We start from the raw sequence: 20,828 nt of genomic DNA, 5'->3' as shown, positions 1-20,828 counted from the left end.
GGGTGAGTAGTTCAGGATGACAGCGCCCTCAGCAGATATACCACATCAGCCTGTTGAAAGCCTATGTGGAATGAGAGGTGCAGGTTCTGATGGAACTTAAGGCAGACGGAGAGGAACGACCGACAGAAAAGGTTTCGGCCCCAGTCTTACGGCTCAACAGACACAAGACCTTGGAAGGGTTGTCCACCAGAACCATCGGGTCTTCTCCCCCTTTCGGGGCAGACCTTGCTCTGCCACCGCATAGCCACAGAGCCAGGGAAGAAGGTTCATCTCCAACCCTACAGGGTACCAGAAGCACACCGGGAGCTGGTACGGTAAGAAGGGAGGAAGATGTTGAAGATGAGGTCATTAAGCCGTCCACCTGCGAATGGTTCAGCCCTATCGTGCTGGTGCCGAAACCCAATGGGTCTATTCACTTCTGCAACGATTTCCGAGCCCTCAACGCCATCTCCAGGTTCGACGCCTACCCCATTCCCGAGGATCGATGAGCTGCTTGAGAAAGCCCACTATATATCGACCCTCGACCTCACAAAGAGGTACTGGCAGATGCCTCTGGTCCCCGAAGACCGCCACAAAACCTCCTTTGCCACCCCATATGGGCTATTTCAGTACGTTCGCCTCCCCTTCGGCAAGCATGGAGCGACCGCCAACTTCCAGAGGCTTATTAGACACGCAGTTACATCCTCACCAGGCCTTCGCTGCTGATGACATTGTAATACACAGTGAGGACTGGGAGGACCACCTCCGCCAGCTGCGCTCTGTGCTGGCCAGCCTGGAGGTGGCCGGCCTGACAGCTAACCCAAAGAAGTGCCACCTGGGACTGAATGAGGCTGAATACCTTGGTTACACCATTGGCAGCGGTCTGATCAAACCACAGGTGGAGAGGACCCGTGCCATCCGGGAGTGGCTGCTGCCCTGGGACAAGAAGGGAGTCCGCTCCTGGGCCTAACGGGTTACTACAGTTGGTTCATCCCAAACTACAACACCATTGCCACCCCACTGACCAACATGACAAAGAAGAGAAACCCGGTGAGTTTGGTATGGACATCTGAAGCCAATGGGGCGTTCCTCCACCTCAAAGACACACTGCTCAGAACCGGTGTTGAGAGCCCCCGATTTTCAGCAGCCCTTCACTGTTCACACCGACGTCTCCAGCACCGGCTTGGGGGCTGTACTGTCCCAAGGGGACGGGGTGGAGGAACGTCCCGTCCTATACGTAAGCCGCAAGCTGTTCGACCGGGAGCGGAAGTACGTGATGATAGAGAGGGAGGCACTGGTAATACTTGAGGTAGTTTCTCCTTGGGAGGCGATTCTGGCTGGTCACGGATCATGCACCCCTCCAGTGGTTGGTGTGGTATGCGAGACATGAACAGCCGAATAACAAGATGTTTCCTGTCGCTCCAACCATTTTAATTTCCTAGGTGGTTCACCGATTGGGGAGAGCACACAGAAATGCAGTCGCGCTATCCCGTCGAGACCCTGAGGTCTCGTCTGACGCACGCCCCTCTGGGTTGATCTTGGGAGGGAAGGCATGTGAGAGTTCAGTGACCAGCCGGAGGAAGAAGACACGACAGCACCCTCCTCTGGGGATAGATGCTCGGTGTAAAGCAAATTACGTAAACACCTAGGCCCACTAATTGCTTTGTGTCTTCCTCTATATAGGTTTGCCAGGAGAGGAGCTGAGGGAGAATAGAGACTGCAACCTGGGAGAACGTCAGATTTTCCTATCTCAGAGAAAGCTTTGTTTACTGGGGCACCTTGTCTCTCTGTTGACCAAGGCTGGCTTTAGGTAGAGAGAAGTGTTCCTCCTGGAACTATTATGTGTAGTCAATAGTTGATATTGAAATGTATTTTAATTGGTAACTCTGGGTCTTCCTTTCCTGTAGCGGTCCTTGTGAGAGCCAGTTTCATCATAGAGCTTAATGGTTTTTGCGACTGCACTTGAAACTTTCAAAATTCTTTAAATGTTCCGTATTGACTGACCTTCACGTCTTAAAGCAATGATGGACTGTCGATTCTCTTCGCTTATTTGAGCTGTTCTTGCCATAATATGGACTTGGTCTTTTACCAAATAGGGCTATATTTTGTATACCAACCCTACCTTGTCACAACATGTCTGATTGGCTCAAATTAAACAGGAAAGTAATTCCACAAATGAACTTTTATCAAGGCACACTTGTTAATGGAAATGCATTCCAGGTGACTATCTCATGAAGCTGGTTGAGAGAATACCAAGAGTGTGCTAAGCTGTCATCAAGGCAAAAGGTGGCTGTTTAACACTTTTTGGTTACTACATGATTCCATATGTGTTATTTCATAGTTTTGATGTCGTCACTGTTATTCTACAATGTAGAAAATAGTGAAAGTTAAGAAGAACCGGCTTCAACATTGAGTGTCTTCCACTGCCGAGGAGAGAGCACCACCAGTGGGCCTTGTTTCACGAGGAGTCGCCCAAAACAACTACAAGTTCTTCCACGCGCCCGTCATCACCCTCTTTAACCACACGGCCACCTTCAGCCAGCACTCCCAGCTGCCCCTCACCTCCCAGTACCTGGAGAACCTGGAGGTCCTGACCTCCCAGACCTACCTGGTGTCCCTCAACCAGAAGAACGAGCTGAGGAAAACACTAGCCCGGTGGTGTACGTCCAGTCAGACTGCGACCCTCCGTCGGACCGGGATGCCTATGTGAGTGAGTTAATGAAGTTGACTCCTATGGACAATGCCTCCACAACAAAGACCTGCCTTCCCATCTGAGGGACTCGATTGCCATGGAGGAGCAGGCCTTCTACCAGATCCTGGCCCAGTACAAATTCATTCTGGCCTTTGAGAACGCCGTCTGTGACGACTACATCACCGAGAAACTATGGAGGCCTCTCAAGCTTGGGGTGGTTCCTGTGTATTACGGTGCTCCCAAGGTTCGGCAATGGCTGCCGAGCAACAGTAGTGCGGTTGTAGTCGTCCCAGACGAGCCCCCTGAAAAACTGTCTCTGTCTCTAAAGAGGTTAGCTGAGGATGACGGGGAGTTTGACAATATGATTAGTTTGACAGTAAATAGTTGATTATAATGAATCTTAATTTGGATCCCCATTAGCTGACGCCGGGATGACAGCTAGTCTTCTCGTGGTCCATACACAAAACTAAAAAGACAGACTTTACATTATTGACATTACAAGCCTGTAAAAGATGTCCGCTTTCTAGGGCCTGAAGCAAAGTCAAATACCCTCGGAAGTGGACACTTGGACGGCCAGTTACGAGCAGTCCAAGAAAGAGGCTAGGGCATTGCGTCACTTGGCTGAGAGGAACAAGAATTTCACTGTGGAGCAGTACTGGAAGGAAGTATTCACTGACTCAAACACTACTACAACTAAAACACTATAATTCACATAGAAATGTCCCTTGCATTGGTGGTGGTGTGTCAAAGTTTGATCAATATCTTTCATATCTTTAACATTTTTATTTTACCTTTATTTAACTAGGCAAGTCAGTTAGAACAAATTCTTGTTTTCAGTGATGGTCTAGGAACAGTGGGTTAACTGCCTTGTTCAGGGACAGAACGCCAGATTTGTCAGCTCTGGGTTTTGATCTTGCAACCTTTCGGTTACTAGTCCAATGCTCTAACCACTAGGCTACCGCAAAAGATTGCTTTTGCTTTGTCAACCATAGTTTTGACATCCACATCAAGCCCGAGGCAGAGCACTTTGAGGAAACAGTTGTGTCGTTATTTCACTGAAGCCATGAAATGTGAGTTATTATGAAAGTGAGAAAATGTCTGGTCTTTCTAACGAAACCTTCCTTAATCTTCCTTAAACCAAATACTTTCAGCAGTCTACACCTCTGTTCAGGAATAGGAATATGTCATTACCTGACAAATGTTACGTTTACATTTAAAGCAACAGTGTCAATTTACCATACTGCTTTTATCTCTGGTTTTACAGTAACTTTGTATTGCATTTTTAAACTCTAATAAAACATTACATTTTCCTGTTTTATAATTAACAAAAATAGTAACACAACACGCAATACCTTCAAAGATTTTACTGAGTTACATGGTGGATGGATTATCTTGGCAAGGACAAATGCTCACTAACAGGGATGTAAACAAATTTGTGCAGAGAAATAAGCTGTTTCTACGTATGGGCAATTTCTGGAATCTTTTTTTTTTCAGCTCATGAAACATGGGACAAACACTTTTAATATTTTTGTTCAGTTTATTGAATAAGCTGAAAGTACATCTTAATGTAGGGCATAATGGAAGCAAAATTAACAATAACATTTCACAATAGTAATATATCATTCATTTCAAATTAATGGATAACTAAAACTTAAAGTAATTTATTGAATGATATACACATCGTGTGAAATGGTAACTGTGTGTGCATGCCTGTGCATTTCTCTCCCTAGTCTAATGCAATGTACTATTTTACCAAAAAACATCAATCTTCAGACCATCACCATAGTCCTTTTTCAACAGCAGTGCAGAGATAGGATCTATTATCCTATTTCTCCACAGATCCAATTTTGTTTATTGCAACATTTCTCATCATTCCACCACCCTTGACTAGTTGGATGATATACAAACTCCCCACAGTCCTGGTCTGTTCCATTGTTGCCGTTGGGCTGCCCTCTTCCCCCAATTCGCTGTGGTCAGTGGTGTACCATCCACCCATTTCCAGGTCCATTCAGTAACTGAGTCAGTAAGACCAATCCAGACATTATTTTTTTGTTTGGTATAATCCATTGATAAATACCTGTTCCTCTTTGCTGTTTATGATCACCAGATCTGCTCCAAACTCTTGGCATTCTTCAGTGCTCTGCATCCAGGTTTTATTCTCATTGGTGATGTAGTAACAGCTGAATTCAAACTCCCTCCAGCCTTCTGGACAGCGTCTCCCTTTAATCTTCTTGTTCAGGTTTTCTTTCTCCTTCTGTAGCTGGTCTCTCTCTTTAGTCAGGTTGTTGTAACTGGTCGATTGGTTTCTCTGGTAGACAGACAGGCTTATGATCCCAGCCAGTAGGAGAACACACAGCAGCCCCAGACACACTGCAGCAGCTCTGGAGGGTCTCTTCCACCTTTGGAAATATATTGCTCCTTCTCTTGGGCTGGCCCTGAAGGAACTTGAATTGGCATATGTATTTTCATCATTGTCCATCTTGACACACTTCTGCTCAAATACAGTTAACTTCAACTATTACTTCAGCTCTTACTGTAAGTCTAGTTCTGAGTCAAGAGTCATCCTCAGTAATAGTGGACAGGAAACAGGAAATGTACAGTTCCTCAGTGCATGAAAACGCATAATTTTCTTAGAAATGCTGTTGGGTAAATACAACCACTCTCAAATTCAAAGACTGAGTCCATGACGTCGACATGCTTGTTTTAATGTATATTTAAACAAAGTTGTTTATTTACTTTTTTATCTTCCTCTTTAGTCATGATAGGGTTTAAACATTCCTACTTAACTCAAAGGGCCATGTTAGTCTAATGATTGTTGAACAGCAGGACTTTTGTTTCTTAATATGATGTACCACTGTGTCCTTTACAGGGAGCTATAGGTCTTTTAATGAGAGAGATCACCATTATTTATCTTCAGATTCCATATTGGAATATGAGCATGGATCCATTTTTAACAGCATGAAATACTCTTAGCTATTAAACATAGCTAGACTTTATTGTTTTACTACAATATGTACCTATTATCTTAATCATTAAACACATTGAATATATGGTTATTACAACCAGTGGTGGAAAAAGTACCCAATTGTGATACTTGAGTAAAAGTATAGATACCTTAATAGAAACTCAATGATCCTTTACGATAGACTGTCACGCCCTGATCTGTTTCACCTGTCCTTGTGATTGTCTCATCCCCTTCCAGGTGTCGCTTATGTATTTATACCTGTTTTTCCTGTCTCTCTGTTCCAGTTCGTCTTGTTTGTTTCAAGTCAACCAGCGTGTTTTCCCCCAGGCTCCTTACTACTCTCTCTTTCTCTCCACTCTGAACCTCCTAGATCTGGTTTTGACTCTGCCTGTCCACGACCATTCTCTTGCCTACCCCTTTTGGAACTAATAAATATCAAACACTCAAACCATTTGCCTCCCATGTCTGCATCTGGGTCTGGGTCTGGCACTGAGCCCTTATAGTACGAACTGGCCATGACAGACCCTGCATACTTGGACCAGCTCCGCCACGCTGTCTCCCTGCAGGAAGCCACCACTGGGAGATAGGAGGAGTTACTTCAGGACCTTCTGGAAGGGTTTCATTCCCTGACGGAACGCCACGACCAAGGGTTTAAGGCTATTATGGAGCAAACCAGGGAGTTAGCTCATAGGCAACCTACCACCTCTGAGAACCCTCAACCACCCAGAAACCTTTGCCCTATGAGTGGTGAGTTTGTACAGCCTACCCTGGCTCCCGGGAACGCTGCTTCCCTCCTCCGGAGCGTTATTCTGGGGGATCCTGGTACCTGCTGGGGTTTTCTTGCTCAATGCTCCCTTATTTTTGAGCTACAGCCATCTTCGTTCCCTTCGGACCGGTCTAAGATAGCATATATTATTACGCTAATGTCGGGAAGGGCGCTCTCCTGGGCAACGGCTGTTTGGGAGCAACAATCTGTCATTTGTCATCATCTGGAGTATTTCATGGCAGAGGTGAGGAAGGTGTTCGATTCTCTGGTATCCGGGAGAGAGGCGGCCCGTAAACTTCTTGAATTATGTCAAGATTCCCGTAGTGTGGCAGACTATGCTGTTGATTTTCGCACATTGGTGCGTGAGAGTGCCTGGAATCCCTTTTCAATACCTTCCTTCACAGACTGTCTGAGGTGATAAAGGATGATTTAGCTGCTGGGGAATTGCCGGTGAACCTCGATTCCCTCTTCGCCCTCTCCATTAGAATTGATGGGTGGCTAAGGGAATGTAGGAGTGAGAGGTCTGACCTGGGTCACACTCATCCATCCGCAGTGGCTCGCTCATCTTCGAAGGAAACCGGAAGTCCCCGAAGGCTATTCTTCCGGAGAGGATCCGAAGACACCCGAGCCTCCTCGAGAATGATCGATGACAGGTGAGTCTGACACACCAGAACCTATGCAACTGGGAAGGGCTAGGTTATCGCCTAGGGAACGTTCCCGCAGGCTAAGCTCCAATTGCTGTCTGTATTGTGGAGCTGTGGGGCGTTATATAACCACCTGCCCAGTTAAGAGACCGGACACCTTAGTAGGTACAAGCACTGGTGAGTCTGACTGGGAATCCTCTAAGTCACATTACCCGTACTCCTTTTTATGTGATCTTGCTGTGGGGAGACCAGTCTAAGTCTCTCCAGGTGCTTATTGACTCTGGGGCAGATGAGAGTTTTATGGACGCTACCCTGGTATCAGAACTGGGTATCACTACTCAACTCCTCTCTGTTCCCATGGATGCCAGGGCACTGGATGGTCGTTCCATTGGAGTCACGCACAGCACAATTCCCCTAAATATGCAAGTATCTGGAAACCACAGTGAGTCAATTGTTTTGGTTTTTTCTTGGCTCCAAAAAAACAACCCAGATATTGACTGGACTATGGGTTCCATTCTGGGTTGGAGCCCATTTTGCCATTCACACTGCCTAAAGGCAGCACAGCCATCCCAGAAACGTCTGTCTCCAGGAATAAGTATGGCCATGGATCTCTCTGCCTTGCCTGCAGAGTATCATGACCTCCTGGAGGTTTTCAGCAAGACTCGGGCTACCTTTCTCACACCATCCATACGATTGTGCTATTGACCTTCTCCCATGCACCACACCGCCTCTAGGTTGGCTATATTCCCTGTCCAGACCTGAGACCAAGGCCATTGAGGAGTACATCGAGGACTGGATGTTCCGCCCCTTCCAGCCAGTGTCTCCACTCCTCCAGGGCCATCTTTACAGCTAGGAGGTCCCGGTTCCCAACATCATAATTCCTTTCTGCAGAGTTGAGACGATGGGACATGAAGGCACAAGCATGAAGCTTTTGGTCTTGGATGGATCGCTGGGAAAGAACGCATTTGCCCTTCTGACCTGAGACCAAGGCCATGAAGGAGTACTCGAGGACTCACTGGCTGTTGGGAGCATTCACCCTCCTGCCTCAGGATTCTTCTTTGTGGGAAAAAAGGACAAGACTCTACATCCATGTATTGATTACCTGGGTCTCAATGATATTACGATTAAAAATCGGTACCCTCTACCACTCCTCTCCTCAGCTTTCGATCCTCTCCAGGGGGCTACTATCTTCACCAAATTGGACCTTCGGAATGTCTACCATCTTGTGCGGATACGCGAAGGAGACGAGTGGAAGACGGCTTTCAACACTGCCAGTGTACATTATGAGTACCCGGTTATGCCGTTTGGACTCAACAACGCGCCTGCTGTTTTCCAGGCTCTGGTCAACGATGTGCTCCGGGACATTTGATTTGTTTTGTTTTTGTCTACCTCAACGACATCCAGGTTTTCTCTCATTCTGCCCAGGAACACATTATCCATTTTCGACAGGTTCTTCAGCGCCTCTTGGAGAATCAGTTGTTTAATAAAGGCTGAGAAGTGAGTTCCACCGCTCCACTATCTCCTTTCTAGGATACATTATTACTGAGTGGAATGTACAGTTGGATCCGGAGAAGGTGAGAGCGGTGATGGATTGACTGCAGCCCACGTACAGGGTGCAGCTCCAACGGTTTCTGGGTTTTGCTAATTTGTACCACAGTTTCATTCTGGGCCACATTAACCTGGCGGCTCCCCTCTCAACCTGGGGGCACTGACTTCTCGCAAGGTACCATTCACATGGTCTCCAGTAGCGGACAAGGCTTTTGGGTATCTTAAGCAGCGATTCACTACTGCTCCTATCCTCTATCCTCAGCCATCCGGACCCAACTCGTCAGTTTGTGGTGGAGGTTGATGCTTCAGACATGGTAGGGGTCGTTCTTTCCCAGCGATCCATCCAAGACCAAAAGCTTCATCCCTGTGCCTTCATGTCCCATCTTCTCAACTCTGCGGAAAGGAATTATGATGTTGGGAAACGGGAACTCCTAGCTGTAAAGATGGCTCTGGAGGAGTGGAGACACTGGCTGGAAGGGGCTGTACATTCATTCCTGGTATGGACGGATCATACTGCCAAGCTCCTAAACCCAAGGCAAGCTCGTTGGGCTCTGTTATTTACCAGGTTCAATTTCACCATCTCTTACCAACCAGGGTCAAAGAACGTGAAGCGGGACACTCTATCCCATCTGTACAGTTCCACTGCCACTCCCTCAATCTGAGACCATCCTCCCTGCCTCTTGTTTGGTGGCTTCTGTTTGGGGAATTGAGGCTCTGGTTCGCAAGGCACAGCGTTCCCAGTTGGACCCTGGGGGGGCCGGCTAACCGGCTGTATGTTCTGGATTCGGTCCGGTCTCAGGTCCTGGAATGGGCTCACTCCTCCAGGGTAACCTGTCATCCTGCTTGTCGTCATACACTGGCTTTCCTCCGTCAAAGCTTCTGGTGGCCCACCATGGTTCCTGATGTCTCGGGCCTTCGTCGCCGCATGCATGGTGTGCGCACAAAGCAAGACTCCGCGGCAAGCTCCATCTGGCCTCCTACATTCACTCCCTGTCCCTCATCGCCCCTGGTCCCATATTTCCCTGGATTTTGTCACTGATTTTGTCACTTCCTCTGTCAGACGGCAACACCACCATCCTGACGGTGGTTGACAGATTCTCCACGGCCGCCCATTTCATCCCTCTTCCGAAGTTACCTTCAGCCAAGGCGATGGCCCAACTTATGGTGCAGCACGTCTTTCGAATCAATGGACTCCCGGTTGACATTGTCTCGGACCAGGCTCCTCAGTTCTCGTCCCAATTCTGGAAGGCGGGGGGGGAGAGACTGTCACGCCCTGATCTGTTTTCACCTGTCCTTGTGATTGTTTCCACCCCCTCCTGGTGTCACTTAATTTCAGCAGTGTATTTATCCCTGTGTTTCCTGTCTCTCTGTGCCAGTTTGTCTTGTCTGTTTCAAGTCAACCAGCATGTTTATCCCATGCTCCTGCTTTTGCTATTCTCTCTTTTGCAAGTCCTCCCGGCTTTGACCCTTTCCTGTTTTCTGGACTCTGTACCCGCCTGCCTGACCAGTCTGCCTGCCCTGAGCCTACCTGCCACTCTGTACCTCCTGGATCTGGTTTTGACCTTTTTCCTGTCCACTACCATTCTCTTGCCTACCCCTTTTGGAACTATTAAATATCAAACACTGAAACCATCTGCCTCCCGTGTCTGCATCTGGGTCTGGCCCTGAGCCCTTATATAGATGGTGTGGAATACTCAATCAGCTACCAAAAATATGTACATTGCTTCATGGTGTGCAGAAGTGGGGGTGGTGGTGTCACTGCTTTGGTTGGACCTATTTCCTTTCAGTTGCAATCAATTCAGGAGATTAATTGAAATGTAATTTGAACAGATATTTCCTCTTTACAAATAATTCACTTTTTGAATTAATCTCTTGGGATATATTGACAAACTGTCAACCATGACCATTCTCTTTCAAGATGGTCTCCTGCAGTTAGTTTAACCTGGTAGAATTCATATTTATTCAGGAATCTGTTGCCAATTGTGGTCTAACAGGCTGTGACCGTAGGAAGGCCATTGTTTTGGGAATCGGGTGCAGGCAAGCGGAAGTGACTTTGACCTTCTACAGTATGCTACTGTTCTCCTACATTTGAATTAGCTGTAACAGAGTTGAGTTGGTTGCAATACCTCTACCTCCACTAGCTTTTCGGTGGCGCAGCTGGTTAATGATGTTTCAAGAGTGCGGGCATATGAGTCAGTTGACCGATGAGTCAACTCTTTTCCAACTTCCCGTTCTTCATTGCACCTGATGTGCATCTATCACCCTTCTGTAGATCGCTTTTGCTGGTGGAGAGTGATTCATTATTACAAGATATTCGTGCTGTTGGTATATCGAAGTTGGATCTAACCTCTGGAAACCCTTCCTACTAGCATGGCTCCGGGTGTTTCCTAACTGGATTTGGATACAGACACAGGAGTCAGGTAGCCCTAAGGGGCCAATTTGCAGTTCTTTAAAGAATGCAATATGTTCCACATCATTTGGTCACCTATTGTTTTGATTTTCAGGATATAAAACTTTTGATTAAATTCAATAGAAATATTTTAAATTCAAACCAAATTTTGTGCATCAATGGTCAAATTGACCAATGGTACGAATCATCACATAGCTTTCCCCTAATCATTTGTGATGAGGCCTATACAGCCTTGTTAGCAGCCTTATTCTTACTGCATGTAGCAACAACATCAGTTGACTAGTATAACCTGCATGGCCAGTAAATGTGATGATGTCCTCATTAGCTACACTTGGTTCATCTTCATGGAGGGCTGCCAGTTTGAGAACATGTCGCTGGATGCATCCCATATGGCACTCTTTTCCCAATATAGTGCACTACTTTTAACCAGGGCCCATAGAGGAGGATGTAGGAAATAGGGTGCCATTTGGGATGCATACACTTTCTTTGCCTCACACGAAACCCTCATTATTATTTTTATATTATTATTATCTTTCCCTTTCACTGTCTGAAGCAGAATAAAATGTATTGTGTGTCTTGGGGGATCGGGGAGAGTTCAAAGAGCAGCTCTCAGTTCAAGGAAACGTCTGACTGATAATCTAGGCTCTCTGTAGAGCAGCTCAAATGTAAAGCCTTCACAAGCTGTACAAGAGTCATTACTTTAAATGGGGTTACCCTGCTTATAATTATCCTATTAACTCTGACCAATAGATGGGTTTACCCTGCTTATGATTTTAATATTAACTCTGACCAATAGATGGGTTTACCCTGCTTATGATTTTAATATTAACTCTGACCAATAGATGGGTTTACCCTGCTTATGATTTTAATATTAACTCTGACCAATAGATGGGTTTACCCTGCTTATGATTTTAATATTAACTCTGACCAATAGATGGGTTTACCCTGCTTAAATGTATCATATTAACTCTGACCAATAGATGGGTTTACCCTGCTTAAATGTATCATATTAACTCTGACCAATAGATGGGTTTACCCTGCTTATGATTTTAATATTAACTTTGACCAATAGATGGGTTTACCCTGCTTAAATGTATCATATTAACTCTGACCAATAGATGGGTTTACCCTGCTTAAATGTATCATATTAACTCTGACCAATAGATGGGTTTACCCTGCTTATGATTTTAATATTAACTTTGACCATTAGATGGGTTTACCCTGCTTAAATGTATCATATTAACTTTGACCATTAGATGAGTTTACCCTGCTTAAATGTATCATATTAACTTTGACCATTAGATGAGTTTACCCAGCTTATACAGTGCATTCGGAAAGTATTCAGACCCCCTTTTCTACATTTAGTGTTTTTGGAAATTTTTGCATATTTATAGAACAAAACTAAAATGTCACCTTTTTATATAACTATTCAGACCCTTTACTCAGTACTTTGTTGAAGCACCTTTGGCAGCGACCACAGCGACCCTCTTGGGTATGACATTACAAAATTGGCACCACTGTATTTGTGGAGTTTCTCCCATTTTTCTCTGCAGATTCTCTCAAGCTCGGTCAGGTTGGATGGGGAGCATCGCTGCACATATATTTTCAGGTCTCTCCAGAGATGTTCGATCGGGTTCAAGTCCGGGCTCTGGCTGGGCCACTCGGACATTCAGAGACTTGTCCCGAAGCCACTCCTGCGTTTTCTTGGCTGTGTGCTGAGGGTCGTTGTCCTGTTGGAAGGTGAAATGTCTCCCCAGTCTGAGGTCCCGAGCGCTCTGGAGCAGGTTTTCATCAAAGATCTCTCTGTACTCTGCTCATTCATCTTTTCCTCGATCCTGACTAGTCTCCCAGTCCCTGCAGCTGAAAAATATATATGATGATGCTGCCACCACCATGCTTCACCGTAGGGAAACCTAGGTTTCCTCAAACGTGATGCTTGGCATTCAAGCAAAAGAGTTCAATCTTCATCAGACCAGAGAATCTTGTTTCTCATGGTCTGAGAGTCCTTTAGGTGCCTTTTGGCAAACTCCAAGTGGGCTCTCATGTGCCTTTTACTGAGGAATGGCTTCCCTTTTGCTACTCTACCATAAAGGCCTGATTGATGGAGTGCTGCAGAGATGATTGCCCTTCTGGAAGGTTCTCCCATCAACACAGAGGAACTATGGAGTTGACCATCGGGTTCTTGGTCACCTCGCTGACTAAGGCCCTTCTCCTCCGATTGCTCAGCTTGGCTGGGCGGCCAGCTCTAGGAAGAGTCTTGGTGGTTCAAAACTTCTTCCATTTTAAGAATGAAGGAGGACACTGTGTTCTTGGGGACCTTCAATGCTGCAGACATGTTTTGGTACCCTTCCCCAGATCTGTGCCTCGCCACAATCCTGTCTCGGAGGTCTACGGACAATTTCTTTGACCTCATGGCTTGGTTTTTACTCTGACATGTACTGTCAACTGTGGGACCTTATATAGACAGGTGTGTGCCTTTTCTAAATCATGTCCAATCAATTGAATTTACCACAGGTAGACTCCAATTAAGTTGTAGAAACATCTCAAGGATGATCAATGGAAACAGGATGCACCTGAGCTCAATTATCAGGTCTCATAGCAAAGGGTCTGAATACGGTATTTCAAATGATCTTTTTTATACATTTGCAAACAACATTTCTAAAAATCTGTTTTCGCTTTGTCATTATGGGGTATTGTGTGTGTGTATATTGATGAGGAAAATGTTTAATTTAATCAGTTTTAGAATAAGGCTGTAACGTAACAAAATGTGGAAAACGGGAATGGGTCTGAATGCACTGTATATAGTTATATTGATTTGTTTTACATTGATTCTCTGATCATTAGATTGGTTTACCCTGCTTATAATTGTCATTTTAACTCTGACCATTAACGGAGCAAGATTGATTTAATTTGTATTTGCAGCATAAATGCATGCGCGCACCCACGTAAGCACACACACACTGACAGCTAAAAACTCAATTTCTTTATATCAAAAACAGAGTAGAATAGTTTTTGAGACTGGAGGTCATAAACAGTAGTGAACCAATCTGTGGTTTCTCACTCTGTCAGACAAATTTCAAAAGGACATCCAATAATGAACGCTAGACTTTTCTGAACATTCCAACAGCTGTGGTCAAGGCTGTATTCCTTTTGTTTGTCCCTAAAAGAGTCCAGCTTTGATGGGATGACATGCTGCCGGTTCTTTCAGCCATTTCAGACTAATATGTTTCAATTCCAAGAAGATCAGCTGAAGAGAACAAGCACTTTGATACAAATCTCTTCGGAAGACATTCGATTGTCTGAGGGAATATTTAGAATATTCTAAAGCCCTTTTTATAATAGTTTGCAAATATATATTGCATTTATTCATTCAATGGGTTTTCTTTATTTTTACTATTTTTTACATTGTATAGTAATAGTGAAGACATCGAAACTATGAAATAACATGTATGGAATCATGTAGTAACCAAAAAAGTGTTAAACAAATCCAAATATACTTGAGATTCGTCAAAGTAGCCACCCTTTGACTTGCTTACAGCTTTGCACACTCTTGGCATTCTCTCAACAAGCTTCATGAGGTAGTCACCTGGAATGCATTTCAATTAACAGGTGTGCCTTGTTAAGTTAATTTGAGCCAATCACTTGTGTTGTACACAGAAGATAGCCCTATTTGGTAAAATACCAAGTCCATATTATGACTAGAACAGCTCAAATAAGCAAAGAGAAATGACAGTCCATCATTACAAAAAGATATGAAGGTCAGTCAATCCGGAAAATTTCAATAACATTGAACGTTTCTTCAAGTGCAGTTGCAAAACCATCAAGTTCTATGATGAAACTGGCTCTCATGAGGACCGCCACAGGAAAGGAAGACCCAGAGTTACCTCTGCTGCAGAGGACAAGTTCATTGGAGTTAACCGCACCTCAGATTGCCACCCAAATAAATGCTTCACAGAGTTCAATTAACAAACACATCTCAACATCAACTGTTCAGAGGAGATTGTGTGAATCAGGCCTTCATGGTCGAATTGCTGCAAGGAAACCACTACTAAAGGACACCAATAATAAGAAGAGACTTGCTTGGGCCAAGAAACACAAGCAAAGAACATGTCGGTTGAAATCTGTCCTTTGGTCTGATGATTCCAAATTTGAGATTTTTGGGTCCAACCGCCGTGTCTTTGTGAGACGCAGAGTGGGTGAACGGATGCTCTCCGCTTGTGTGGTTCCCAACGTGAAGTATAGAGGAGGTGATGGTGTGGGGATTCTTTGCTAGTGACACTGATTTATTTAGAATTCAAGGCACCCTTAACCAGCATGGCTACCACAGCATTCTGCAGCGATACGCCATCCCACCTGGTTTGCGCTTTGTGGGACTATCATATTTTTCAACAGGACAATGATCCAAAACACACCTCCAGGCTGTGTAAGGGCTATTCTACCAAGAAGGAGAGTGATTGAGTGCTGCATCAGATTGCCTGGCCTCCACAATCACCCCTGACCTCAACCGAATTGAGATGGTTTAGAATGAGTTCGACCTCAGTGAATGAAAAGCAGACAACAAGTGCTCAGCATATGTGGGAACTCCTTCAAGACTGTTGGAAAAGCATTCCAGTGAAGCTGGTTGAGAGAATGCCAACAGTGTGCAAAGCTGTCATCAAGGCAAAGGGTGACTACTTTGAAGAATCTCAAATCTCAAATATATTTTGATTTGTTTAACACTTTTGATTGGTCACTACATGCCTTCACTTTTATTCTACAATGTAGAAAATAGTAAAAATAACAAAAAACCCTTGAATGAATAGGTGTGTCCAAACTTTTGACTGGTACTGTATATATTTACATATATTAGGAATGTTTTGTTTTCGCTGCTGTTAGTTGTCTAAATCCTCTCAGCCTTTGTTTCCCTGATCTTCCACTGAACCTTGTGAACATCTCTGACCATATCTGCAGTCTTTTCCTATGAAGTTACCCTAGCAACTATGCAACAGCTGTAGAAATAACAGTGATAAACACTTTCATTGGACTCCAGGGGTTATCCTCTCACCCATCAGGGGAATGGTATTTTGTATTTTATTAGGATCCCCATTAGCTGTTGCGAAAGCTCTTCCTGGGGTCCACACAAAACATGAAACGACATAATACAGAACATTAATAGAGAAGAACAACTCGAGAACAGAACTACGTTCATTTGAAACATCACACAGAAAGTATTCATACCCCTTGACTTATTCCACATTTTGTGGCGTTACAGCCTGAATTTTTTTATCACCCATCTAAACACAATTCCCAAAAATGACAAAATGAAAACAAATTTGTATAATTTTTTGCAAATTTATTGAAAATTAAATACAGAAATATCTCATTTACACAATTATTCACACACCTGAGTCAATACTTTGTCGATGTACCTTTAGCAGCGATTACAGTTGTCAGTCTTTTTGGGTAAATCTCTGAGATCTTCCCAGACCTGGATTGTATGACATTTGTCAATTTATTCTTTAAAAAATTATTCAAGCTCTGTCAAATTGTTTGCTGATCATTGCTAGACAACCATTTTCAGGTCTTGCCATTAGATTTTTAAATAGATTTAAGTCAACTGTAACTCGGCCACTCAGGAACATTCACTCTCTTCTTGGTAAGCAACTCCAGTGTAGATTTGGCCTTGTGGTTTAGGTTTTTGGAATTCAGCTCCTAGTGTTTAGTGGAAAGCAAACTGAACCAGGGTTTCCTCTAGGATTTTGCATGGGCTTTAGCTCCCTTCCATTTCTTTTTTATCCTGAAAAACTCACCAGTCGTTAACGATTACAAGCATACCCATAACATGATGCAGCCACCACTATGCTTGAAAATATACTAGTAGTACTCAGTAATGTGTTGTATTAGATTTGCCACAACCATAACACTTTGTATTCAGGACAAAAAGTGAATTGCTTTGACAAATGTTTTGCAGTGTTACTATAGTGCCTTGTTGCATGTTTTGGAATATTTGTATAATATATAATGTACAAGCTACTCAATACTGCCCCCCAGCCATAAGAACTTAATACAGACAGATAATAGCTCCAACTTCAGTCTCCCGAGTGGCACAATCTAAGGCACTGCATCGCAGGTGTGCCAGGTGTGCCACTAGAGATTCTGGGATAGAATCCAGGCTCTGTCACAGCCGAGCCATGACCGGGAGACCCATGGGGCGGCACACAATTGACCCAGCGTTGTCCGGGTTAGGGGAGGGTTTGGCCGGCAGGGATGTCCTTGTCCCATCGCGCACTAGGGACACTGTTGCCAGGTGTACGGTGTTTCCTCCAACACATTGGTGTGCCTGGCTTCCGGGTTAAGTGGGCATTGTGTCAAGAAGCAATGCGGCATTGGTTGGGTTGTGTTTCGCAGCGATGAGACAAGACTGTAACTCCCAATTGCATACCATGAAATTGGGTCGAAAAAGGGGGGTTATATCACATTTAACATTGTCTGTAAGCTTGAGTTAATTTGCACACAAAGAATCATACAATGATCGAAATACCTGTGTGTTGTGTTAATTCAGACAGAGAACAGCTCCAACTTCTTAATCATAGCCTCAATTTTGTCCCGGACATTGAATATAGTTGAGGTCCCTGTAATCCTAGATTCAAATCATTCAGGCGGAAAAAAAATTCACCCAGATTGGCCAGTCGTATGAGAAACTCGTCATCATGCAAGCAGTCAGACAATTGAAAATTATGGTCAGTAAAGAAAACTTTAAGCTCGTCTCTCAATTTAAAAAAACGTGTCAATACTTTGCCCCTTGATGACCAGCGCACTTCTGTATGTTGTTAAAGCGTTACATGGTCGCTTCCCATATCATTGCATAATGCAGGAAATACACGAGAGTTCAGGGGCCTTGCTTTAACAAAGTTAACCATTTTCACTGTGGTGTCCAAAACGTATTTCAAGCTGTCAGACATTCCCTTGGCAGCAAGAGCCTCTTGGTGGATGCTGCAGTGTACCCAAGTGGTGTCGGGAGCAACTGCCTGCACGCCTGTTACCACTTCACTATGTCTCCCTGTCATGGCTTTTGTGCCATCAGTACAGATACAAACACATCTTGACCACCAAAGTCCATTTGACGTCACAAAGCTGTCCAGTACGTTAAAAATATCATTTCCTGTTGTCCTGGTTTCCAGTGGTTTGCAGAAGAGGATGTCTTCCTTAATTGACCCCCCATAAATGTATCGGACATACAGTTGAAGTCGAAAGTTTACGTACACTTAGGTTGGAGTCATTAGAACTAGTTTTTCAAACACTCCAAAAATGTCTTGTTAACAAACTATGGTTTTGGCAAGTCGGTTAGGACATCTACTTTGTGCATGACAAGTCATTTTTCCAACAATTGTTTACAGACAGACTTTCACTTATAATTCAATGTACCACAATTCCAGTGGGTCAGAATTTTACAAACACTAAGTTGACTGTGCCTTTAAACAGCTTGGAAAATTCCAGAAAATGATGTCATGGCTTTAGAAGCTTCTGATAGGCTAATTGACATCGTATGAGTCAATTGGAGGTGTACCTGTGGATTTCAAGGCCTGCCTTTCAACTTAGTGCCTCTTTGCTTGACATCATGGGAAAATCCAAAGAAATCAGCCAAGACCTTCAAATTTTTTTTTTGTAGACCTCCACAAGTCTGGTTCATCCTTGGGAGCAATTTCCAAATGCCTGAAGGTACCACGTTCATCTGTACAAACAATACTACGCAAGTATAAACACCATGGGACCACACAGCCTTCATACCTCTCAGGAAGGAGACGCATTGTGTCTCCTAGAGATGAACGTTCTTTGGTGTGAAAAGTGCAGTTCAATCCCAGAACTACAGCAAAGGACCCTGTGAAGATGCTGGAGGAAACCGGTACAAAAGTATCTATATCCACAGTAAAACGAGTCCTGTATCAACATAACCTGAAAGGCCACTCAGCAAGGAAGAATCCACTGCTCCGAAACCGCCATAAAAAAGCCAGACTACGGTTTGCCACTGCACATGGGGACAAAGATCATTCTTTTTGGTCTGGTCTGATGAAACAAAAATAGAACTGTTTGGCCATAATGACCATCGTTATGTTTGGTGGAAAAAGGGGGAGGCCTGCAAGCCAAAGACCTGTATGTGTAGGGTACAGAGATGAGGTAGTCATTCAAAAGTAATGTTCAACTCTATTATTGCACACAGAGTGAGTCCATGCAACTAATTCTGTGACTTGTTTTGCAAGTTTTTACTCCTGAACTTATGTAGCCATAGCAAAGGGGTTGCACACATATTGACTCGAAACATTTCCGCTATTTATTTTTAATTAATTTGTTATGTCTAAAAACGTAATTCCACTTTGACATTTATGGGGTATTGTGTGTAGGCCAGTGTCAAAAAAATCTCAATTTCATCCATTTTAAATTCAGGCTGTAACACAACAAAATATGGAAAAGTCTTTCTGAAGGCGCTGTAGGCTACATATCAATACACACACAAAAATATTTAAGGGCAAATGGGGGAGAGGCATTGGGCCGTGAGGTGTTGCTTTATCAGATTTTTTAAAACCAGGTTTGCTGTTCAATTGAGCAATCTGAGATGGGAGTTCCATGCAATCATGGCTCTATATAATACTGTACGTTTTCTTTAATCGGGCATGTCTGGTGGGGTGAGTGTGTGTGTCAGAGCTATGTGTAAGTTGAATTTTCAACACATTAATGTTTCTTGTAAAAAGAAGTGATGCAGTCAGTATCTTTACTTTTAGCAAAGAAAGACTGGCAGCATAGTATTGATATTAGTCCTCTGATTACAGTGAAGCGCAAGATGTGCCACTCTCTTCTGCCAGATGCAGCATAACTAGGTCCTCCTTTGCAGCACCTGACCATATGACTGGACAATAATCAAGATAAGATACAACTAGAGCCTGCAGGACTTGCTTTGTGGGGTGTGGTGTCAAAGAAGCAGAGCATCTCTTTGTAACGGAAAGACCTATTCCTGGCTTTACAACCATTGAATCAATATGTTTTGACCATGACTAAGGTAACACCAAGTCATTTAGTCTCCCCAACTTTCTCAACAAACACATTATTCATTATCAGATTCAGCATAGAACTTAGGGAATGATTTGTACCAAATGCAATGCTCTTAGTTTTAGGGAATGGAGCATCTAAGCACATCCCTGACACTCAGCCAGAGATGGGCTTTTTCACAGGACTATGTTGAAGAAGAGATTTAGGAATTTGGGGGAAGATTCATTCTTTCCACAGTGCATAAGCTTGTTCCTCTCCCACAGAAAATCATGAAAAAGAGCTCTTGTATCCTAATCTAGGATGATAAAAAAGGGTCAAATGTATCATATTTCACAATTAAAGCTGTTCATCTTTGGTTAATGGTTTAGCCGTTAAAATGGAACACTCCCATGTTTTGTTTCATCTTCCAATATCAACAACAATGTGCTTTAACTAACAGCATTGTGAATTGAAATGGCATAGTATTGTGACAGTGTTCCAAAAAGTGTTAAACGGCAAAGAGAGAAAGGTTTTGTTGGCCAGAACTAGTTGTTCTCTGTGTACACATTTATAGTCATACCTTAGCTGATAGAAAATGTATCTGGAATTCCCCAAGGGCATTCTCCTCCTTTCTTGTTTTGTTTGGGCTTCACACACTTGAACTCAGAAACTCTGTGCACTCAAGTGATTTAGATAAACTGGAATCTAGGCAGAGCAGTCAAGGGCTCTGAGGAAATACTACTGCACCCTTCCTTGTCAGGCTTTTAAAACATCCCAGATAAATGCATTCTTTATTACTTGCACCTCTTCCTTGTGACTTCCTA

At 43.9% G+C, this 20,828-nt stretch overlaps 2 pseudogenes; one reads left to right on the top strand and one right to left on the bottom strand.

The window, feature by feature from the left end:
• The first annotated feature begins 1,057 nt into the window (after positions 1–1,057).
• On the top strand, positions 1,058–3,059 carry LOC116356578 (alpha-(1,3)-fucosyltransferase 10-like; annotated as a pseudogene).
• Positions 3,060–4,059: 1,000 nt separating this feature from the next.
• Positions 4,060–5,272, bottom strand: LOC109868670 (CD209 antigen-like protein A; annotated as a pseudogene).
• Positions 5,273–20,828: the final 15,556 nt, after the last annotated feature.

The sequence above is a fragment of the Oncorhynchus kisutch genome, linkage group LG23, assembly GCF_002021735.2.
Source record: "Oncorhynchus kisutch isolate 150728-3 linkage group LG23, Okis_V2, whole genome shotgun sequence".
In the NCBI taxonomy this organism is placed as follows: Eukaryota; Metazoa; Chordata; class Actinopteri; order Salmoniformes; family Salmonidae; genus Oncorhynchus; species Oncorhynchus kisutch.
This window is presented reverse-complemented; position numbering and strand designations above follow the sequence as displayed.